Here is a 9,818-nt window from a genome sequence, read left to right as displayed (position 1 = left end):
CTCTGGATTCAGTGACCTTAAGACCAGGGGTGACATTGAATAAGCAGAGAGAGGTGGATGGCTACACTTTTGATGAAGCACAGGGAGTTGGCCTCTAACTCTTCCTGTTATGATCTGATGAATTACAGAGGGGGGAAATAGGTGTGATAAATTGGGAGAAGTTCTTTGCACTCCACTGCAGCACGGGTTGGCTCTCCTCATGCATAATTCATGAGGCCAAACTGGATCGCCATGGTGTCTGGGTACATTTACATACAAATGAGCTTTGAATTCATTATTTATACACCCCTCTGCTGCTGTCTTCGGCCGGCGTCTTCTTCCTCGGCTCCACTGATGTAGTGGATGCCAATTATAAATGTCACTACACAATACAGTATCAGTGTTATTGTAAGGAGAAGGAGTATGTTCTCTGCTAGTGTGTTTGAGCACTTAATCAAGTTTGTTGAAGTGATCATTTGCCTCCTTGATTACAGTAACATTGTCAATTTATTGGTGCGTGGAGCAGGTTGAATGCATTGTGTATTTTCTGCACTGTTGCGTCATCAGTCTTTTGATATTGAGTTTATTCATATTCATGCAAGGATCCACATGGTCTGCATAATAAGGCCTCTCTCACCGGGCATACCCGCCAAAGCACATGCACGCGCACACACACGCTGTTTAATATTTATGATTGCATGCACTGTATAGGGTCTATTATTAATATTTTATCTACAGTGCCTTGCAAAAGTATTCATCCCCCTTGGCGTTTTTCCTATTTTGTTGCATTACAACCTGTAATTTAAATTGATTTTTATTTGGATTTCATGCAATGGACATACACAAAATAGTCCAAATTGGTGAAATTAAATGAAAAAAATAACTTGTTTAAAAAAATAAAAATAAAAAATAAATAAATGAAAAGTGGTGCATGCATATGTATTCACCCGCTTTGCTATGAAGCCCCTAAATAAGATCTGGTGCAACCAATTACCTTCAGAAGTCACATAATTAGTTAAATAAAGTCCACCTGTGTGCAATCTAAGTGTCACATGATCTGTCACATGATCTCAGTATATATACACCTGTTCTGAAAGGCCCCAGAATCTGCAACACCACTAAGCAAGGTGTGCCACCAAGCAAGCGGCACTATGAAGACCAAGGAGCTTTCCAAACAGGTCAGGGACAAAGTTGTGGAGAAGTACAGATCAGGTTTGGGTTATAAAAAAAATATCCGAAACTTTGAACATCCCACGGAGCACCATTGAATCCATTATTCAAAAATGGAAAGAATATGGCACGACAACAAACCTGCCAAGAGGGGGCTGCCCACCAAACCTCACGGACCAGGCAAGGAGGGCATTAATCAGAGAGGCAACAAAGAGACCAAAGATAACCCTGAAGGAGCTGCAAAGCTCCACAGCGGAGATTGGAGTATCTGTCCACTTTAAGCCATACACTCCACAGAGCTGGGCTTTACAGAAGAGTGTCCAGAAAAAAAATCCATTGCTTTTGGTGTTTTTTTGGTGCTTGCCAAAAGGCATGTGGGAGACTCCCCAAACATATGGAAAAAGGTACTCTGGTCAGATGATACTAAAATTGATCTTTTTGGCCATCAAGGAAAATGCTATGTCTGGCGCAAACCCAACACCTCTCATCACCCCGAGAACACCACCCCCACAGGGAAGCATGGTGGTGGCAGCATCATGCTGTGGAGATGTTTTTCATTGGCAGGGACTGGGAAACTGGTCAGAATTGAAGGAATGATGGATGGCGCTAAATGCATCTTGAGGGAAACCTGTTTCAGACTTCCAGAGATTTGAGACTGGGACGGAGGTTCACCTTCCAGCAGAACATTGACCCTAAGCATACTTCTAAAGCAACACTCAAGTGGTTTAAGGGGAAACATTTAAATGTCTTGGAATGGCCTAGTCAAAGCCCAGACGTCAATCCAATTGAGAATCTGTGGTATGACTTAAAGATTGCAGAACCCGTCCAACTTGAAGGAGCTGGAGCAGTTTTGCCTTGAATAATGGGCAAAAATCTCAGTTGCTAGATGTGCCAAGCTTATAGAGACATACCCCAAGAGACTTGCAGCTGTAATTGCTGCAAAAGGTGGCTCTACAAAGTATTGACTCTGGGGGGGTGAATAGTTATTCACGCTCAAGTTTTCTGTTTTTTTGTCTTATTACTTGTTTGTGTCACTATAAAAAAAAAAATTCATCTTCAAAGTGGTAGGCATGTTGTGTAAATAAAATGGTACAACCCCCACCCCCCCAAAAAATATATTTTAATTCCAGGTTGTAAGGCAACAAAATAGGAAAAATGCCAAGTAAGGTGAATACTTTCGCAAGCCACTTTACATAGTGACACCAGGCCAAAGAAAAAGTTTTGCTTTGCAATTATCTTTTCGGATGTCCATTACATCACATTCACATGTACGCACATTCGTTACATCAAGATTTTCTCTCCTTTTTGGAATATCTGAGAATATATTATTTATCTTGCTGTCTCCTTCACAACCTTCCTCAACTAACCTGTACCCCTGCACATTGACTCGGTACCGGTACCCCCTGTATATATAGCCTCGTTATTGTTATTTTGTGTTACTTTAGTAAATATTTTCTTAACTATTATTTTTATTGAAACTGTATTGTTGGTTAATGTAAGTAAGCATTTCACAGTTAGGTCTACATCTATTGTATTCGCCACGTGACATTTTGTTTTTTATTTTATATGTTTTAAAGTCCAACATCTAAACTAAAATGATTGAAATTTCACTTTTTCTTCAGACAGTCCACATCTATTTGTATTATCTATGGTAAACAGTAAGGGACTTCAGTATCATCCTTTGTTGGACCCAGTAATAACATAAACAGGCACAACATCAGATTACCCCAAATCACGTAGCCTTTTTATAAATTGTCTAAAGGGAGGCTAATTTAATTGAATGTGATTATGAAAATGTACTCTAATTACCCATGCTCTGATATATTAGAATCCAAATGACTACCCTATTGAAAATATTACATTGTTTTCCAGGTTCAGTTTGGCCCTTCTAATGTCTTGTTCAAAACTGAAGAATGACTGTGGTAATCACATTCACCAGACCTATAGTCATGTAATCATCTGAGATAATGAAGTAATTCAAAATGTATGTATCCCATATATATAAAATATATGAATATAATATATGCAGGATGTACGTATAGCACAGACATTTCTTTCCTGATCATGAATTATCTGAAAATCCACACTAGGTGGGGCACTAGGTCCAAACTTTAAAATCTCAAGCTTATTTTCAGACCTGCCGATGTAAGTTTCACATTCTCTGACAGTTAAAGTAGAAGTAACAATAACATGTACATTTACAAAATGCTTCTGTACAACCGGACAACCCAAGCATTTGAGCAAATACCGTTCACTGGGAAAAACATAGGTCTAAAACATGGTGATTGTGGCATCTTTATGTAACGCCGCGCCTCAATATGTCCTCGGAATGTACCTGTAAATTGCCTGGTTGTTAGCGTTGACAGCTCACACAGTAGAGAGCGAAACATCCGCCACTGTATCCTTCCCCAGGATGAGACTTCTCTTTCTTCACTTGACCTAAATACTTGGTAACCTCGTAGTGATCGTGACATGACTTGTCTGAAATCAGATTTAAAAAAAATCCTTATAGGGTGTATGTTTTTTGTGTGTTTGGGTTTGTGAAAGTGATAAGAGGGAGAGAGAGCAGGATACATTTATTTTAAAAACTTTTGACCGGTAGTGTATATATACAGTCCAGTCAAAAGTTTGGACACACCTACTCATTCCAGGGTTTATCTTTATTTGTACTATTTTCTACATTGTAGAATAATAGTGAATACACCAAAACTATGAAATAACACATATGGAATCATGTAGTAACCAAAAAAGTGTTAAACAAATCAAAATATATGTTATATTTGAGATTCTTCAAAGTAGCCACCATTTGCCTTGATGACAGCTTTGCACACCCTTGGCCTTCATGGTCAGCTCGTCATTCATTCGCCCCCACTTGGAGTGAAAAGGCAGACCTATGTACAGGGGCACATGTCTGTCTGTCTGTCTGTGACCAGGGTCCACTTAGCAGCGTGACCCCAGGGGATCTAACATCTGGCCTGGAGATTTCCTGGGTGCAGATCATGTAATTACACCTCCCCTCAGAACGCGGCAGAAATAATAGCGAGGCAGACTCTACTCTCACTCAGCAATTAGACAGAGGAAGAAAGTTTCTGGCTTCACAACGTTACGGTGTGTGTCAGTTCCATTTGGTTGTAAGTAGGGCTGTGGCAGTCACAAAGTTTTGTCAGCCTGTGACTGTCAAGCAAATAACTGTCGGTCTCACGGTAATTGACCGTTAATTAACATAAACACATTTAGCATCTCCTGGCTTCCACAAGCCACGGATGCAGACCTTTGGAACATCTACATTCTAAAAAGTCTAATAAATCCATGTAATATAGCATACACATTCACAATAAATCCATTATTTATTTTAGACAGGTCTAAAGAAGCATGATATGAAGAAAAAGTAGTCTATTTCAGAAGAACAGAATAGCATACTCTGAGTTGTCCTTATGTTAGGTCCTGATCTGGCTATGCCAAATGGCTATGGGCTACACTAGTTAATTTAGCAGACAAGATTTGCTCAGAATTCCATGGCATTATTTTATAGTATGAAGAATACAAGTGAAGAAAGCCGAATAAAATACAAAGGATATTTTCTCCAAACGATTTGAGGGAGTGCGCACATACGGCTCTTCTGTGTTGAGTGGTTAACAAAAAATAAGTATTCCTACATGCTTCATTTAGAGTTATTAATGTAACTTACGTTGGGATTTATGTTTTGATTTTTAATACATTGTAAGGCTGCATGATGCGACTCTAATGATGATTTGAAAAAAGTTGCTTGAAAGGAATGAGCTCTGCTTTGTTTTTTGCGCAGGCTGTACACACTACACCCGTCACTCAACAAGCAGGCGGTATCCCCTTTGTGTGGCTGTAATGCACCCTCATAAGTGCAAATGTCCCATTAGAACAGCATTCTCAAAAGTGACTGCAAATGCAATTATGCATGTAATGCTTTTATTATAAAGCTGCATTTTTATGGTGAAAATGATCTTCCCCAAACTTGAAACTCACGCGCTACTTATGTGTGCCAATTAGGCTCTACACCCCTTGTAAAGTGGATTAATGAGATACATTTTAAGAAGTTATTTGGCAACTTTAGTTGTGATACAAACCATATCAAAACATTTAGGCCACATTAGGTGTGCAGACTATGATTAGAAAAAGTTGCAAAAAAAGCATTTTTTCTTATGCTGGACATAATTCACAAGTGATAATATATTATTCACAAGTGATAGGCTAATATTGTTAACCATCAGACTATTCTTGATTTAATCTTGTCGTTACATATACTAAATAGTTTGTGTGTGAAATTTGTTTTGATTTGGAATGGACCATTATCATGCACCTGTATGGAAACAGGAAAAAATACATGTCATCTATGCACTTAAATAGCGAATGGAGGAAGCTTTTTTTGAGTGGTTAATTTTCCTGCCAGCCAGTTTGGTTATATTTACAACAGGAGTATAGCCTATGTGCTTAATATTAGGAAAGTTTAGAAATAAATATACTAGGCCTAGCTGATGGGATCCTCTTTTTAGTAGAGGCCATCACTCTGTTTTCTCGCACAATTGCATAGACTATAGAAATGTTGCGCAACATGAGCTCATGGGCTCTCATGAAGTGTTTGATTCGATTTTTGATTACATTTGCATTTATGTCAGAGTGATTAGAGGGACAATAGAGTGCTGAGTACCAGGCAGTTAGCATGTTTTGTAGGCTACTAATGACCAGCAGCATCAGAGCTTGGAGAAGCCTAACTGTGACAGTCACATGGAATTTGATTGCCTTCATGACTCGTGACCGCAGGTGTTGCAGTAATATGGTCACCGCAACAGCCCTAGTTGTAAGTCCTATGCGGTTCACGTATTCAAAATAATTAAGTATTGCACACTGCTTGCTTACAAAGTTTCAGTGTGTGTGTGAGTGCATCCCTTTTCAAGTGCCGATAGCTGAGAGAACCACAACAAGGATTACAGATGTCATTTAGAAGACTCTCAGCTGTAGCAAGTACACATTGCTTTGGGGTTGCCATCTGTGTGAGTACACATTGCTTTGGGGTTGCCATCTGTGTGGGTCCTTTAGTAATGAAACGTCTTATAACTGATCATGTAATTGAAGTTCTGCCATTGGTCCAATTGAAGTGCATTTTATTACTTGTAGGAGAAAACAAACACATCCATATGAACAAAGAAGCAGTGTTGAGAGTACCCACCGCGAATAATGGTTGTACTTCAATTTTATTGTTTGAAAAATCAATACCAAGTAAAAAATAAATTACTTCCTCGATTGAAACATGTTCTGATGAGAGACACTACAGTGGCCTATTCCACATAGTTAGTCTCTGGAGCTCTGCAAGGTGAATAGACCACAGGCCTAACAACTCATCACAATACTGTAGGCTGAACGCTCCCGTTCTGGAGACCATATTCCGAGACACTTGCAATACAATAAACATACATTAAAAAAGAAATCTATTTTTCACATGTGTAACTCATAATCGTGTTATATTACATGTTTAGCACCTTCTCAAACACCCTTTAAAGACATACATGTATCGTAAAAATACAAAGAGCAAAATGTTTGTACCGTAACACTGCAATGGGGGTATTAGTTGGGCTATATGGCTGGTAGCTTGAATGACCCTGTCAAGAAATGAAAGCATATATCTATGTAGATATGTTGTTTCCCATGGGTGGGTACAAAATAGCATTATAAATTGATATGGAATAATTATATGTGAAACAAACACACATGCAAATATTACATTATGGGACATTTCATAAAAATAAATAATAATTGTCAAGTTTTGAACAGCTGGAGAATAACTGGTCATATTGAGTGTATTTATAATGTTAGTTGGGTAGTTATCAATATAGGTAGTTATATTCACTACTAATATGACCAAGTAGTAGATCGTTAATATTCTACTCTATTTTCAAAATGTTCAAATAGCACTTGCTATCCACTCTTGAGTAATATCCTAGCAATAAAAGCTACAATTGAACAAAAATATTACTACTAAACTATACTATATTATACTATACTATACACTAGACTATAATATACTACACTACACTGTAGGCCTATGTTCTTCCAGTATTTACTAAGCTCATAAACAAGCACTTGAAGTAAACCGTGACCAGGAAATTGATCATTTGCATGAAATTAGATGAATGAAGCACAGAGGTGGTATGCTGAAAACGAAAAGAAAATAACAATACAATTGTATCTCTTGAAGTAACCGATTAACACACACAAAAATCTGACCACACTACAACCAACAGTACACATACCCTATCTACACCACCAACCACAACACTTCCAGAAAGAAGAGGAGAAGAAGATGGTCCCTCCCACTCTCTCCTCCAACCTCCTCCACCCTTCCCCTCCCATATGTCCCTTTGACATTGACATCAGGCACTTAATGATAGTCCTTAGAACCCCCTTTGGATATTTCTCCCTTTAACTGAATAGTCCCAACTCCTCAGTCGTGTGTCCCTGACTTCCTCAAGACTCTCCTTAGCCTGCTCTCCCTCATGGGACCAACCATTTTCCTCTCCTCCGGCCCCTCTTCCTCTTTCTTTTCCTCCTCCTCTTCAGCCAGGCTCCTGGAGGAGCGGTGGATCCCGGGGGACCTCAGCACCTCGTCGCCCTGGGTCAGGGCTGGGTCCTCGGGCTCGACTGGTCGGGGCGCCGGGTAGTTGGGCTGATAGTACTCGGAGGGGTAGCCCCCCGCGTCGTACCTATAGGGGTCCTCCTCCTCCGCCTCGTCATAGTTCTGGTAGACGTTGGGGGGCAATTGGACTAAGGGAAGATTGCGGCGGTCAGATGGGTCACCACCGTTGCCACCCTCTTTAGCCACCGCGGCCACCCCCAAAGCGTGCATTTGTTTGTTAGTTTTTGATTGGGTTAGCGGGACAGGACAGGAAGGAGGAAGAGACACACACGAGGAACAGTGTTAGCGACGACATCAAAGCGGCCAGAAGAGCTAAAGAGGGGTATGGATGAGCTACACTGACAGGGACAGGAGGTCTAAGTGGATCTCTTATTAAATATATGCGACAGCTCAACTGAATAACGCATCAAATGACAATCAGTATTCAACTATTGGCTCCTTATAGAATATAATAACTGTACACATTCCCTGCAGAAGCCTTGGATAAAATACAGTTGAAGTCGGAAGTTTATATACACTTAGGTTGGTGTCATTAAAACTCGTTTTTCAACCACTCCACAAATTTCTTGTTAACAAAGTATAGTTTTGGCAAATCGGTTAGGACATTGTGACTTTGTGCATGACACAAGTCATTTTTCCAACAATTGTTTACAGACAGATTATTTCAGTTATAATTCACTGTATCACAATTCCAGTGGGTCAGAAGTTTACATACACTAAGTTGACTGTGCCTTTAAACAGCTTGGAAAATTCCAGAAAATGCTTTAATAGCTTTAGAAGCTTCTGATAGGCTAATTGACACCATTTGAGTCAATTGGAGGTGTACCTGTGGATGCATTTCAAGGCCTACCTTCAAACTCAGTGCAATTTCCAAATGCCTGAAGGTACCACGTTCATCTGTACAAACAATAGTACGCAAGTATAATCACCATGGGACCACGCAGCCGTCATACCGCTCAGGAAGGAGACGCATTCTGTCTCCTAGAGATGAACGTACATTGGTGCGAAAAGTGCAAATCAATCCCAGAACAACAGCAAAGGACCTTGTGAAGATGCTGGAGGAAACAGGTACAAAAGTATCTATATCCACAGTAAAACGAGTCCTATATAAAATAGATGGCAACATGAGGCAGGAAAATGATGTGGATATATTGAAGCAACATCTCAAGACATCAGTCAGGAAGTTAAAGCTTGGTCGCAAATGGGTCTTTCAAATGAACAATGACCCCAAGCATACTTCCAAAGTTGTGGCAAAATGGCTTAAGGACAACAAAGTCAAGGTATTGGAGTGGACATCACAAAGCCCTGACCTCAATGCTATAGAAAATTTATGGGCAGAACTGAAAAAGCGTGTGCGAGCAAGGAGGCCTACAAACCTGACTCAGTTACACCAGCTCTGTCAGGAGGAATGGGCCAAATTTCACCCAATTTATTGTGGGAAGCTTGTCTACCTGAAATGTTTGACTCAAGTTAAACAATTTAAAAGGCAATGCTACCAAATACTAATTGAGTGTATGTAAACTTCTGACCCACTGTGAAGGTGATGAAAAAAATAAAAACTGAAATAAACAATTCTCTATAGTATTATTCTGACATTTCACATTCTTAATATAAAGTGGTGAACCTAACTAACCCAGGATTAGGATTAAATGTCAGGAATTGTGAAAAACTGAGTTTGAATGTATTTGGCTAAGGTGTATGTAAACTTCCAACTTCAACTGTATATATTAGTTTATATGGGGTGAGATAAAAAAAAAAATGCATTTTTGGCTAAATTAGTTTTTGTGTCAGGCAGAATGTGTTTCTACAAAGAGAGGGACAGCTTTATAGGAAACAAGGCAGTAGTCATTGCTGACAGTGATATAGCGAGGGGGTAGGGCCAAGGGACAAGCCTGTCTACCCTAACACCTTCACTACAACCCTTTTGAACGCTGCTCACTACCCATACTGTTGGACTTGAGTAAGAAAGTAGCGAGAGAGAGAGAGAGGGATGACAGAAGGAGAG

The sequence above is a fragment of the Salvelinus namaycush genome, chromosome 27, assembly GCF_016432855.1.
Source record: "Salvelinus namaycush isolate Seneca chromosome 27, SaNama_1.0, whole genome shotgun sequence".
In the NCBI taxonomy this organism is placed as follows: domain Eukaryota; kingdom Metazoa; phylum Chordata; class Actinopteri; order Salmoniformes; family Salmonidae; genus Salvelinus; species Salvelinus namaycush.
This window is presented reverse-complemented; position numbering follows the sequence as displayed.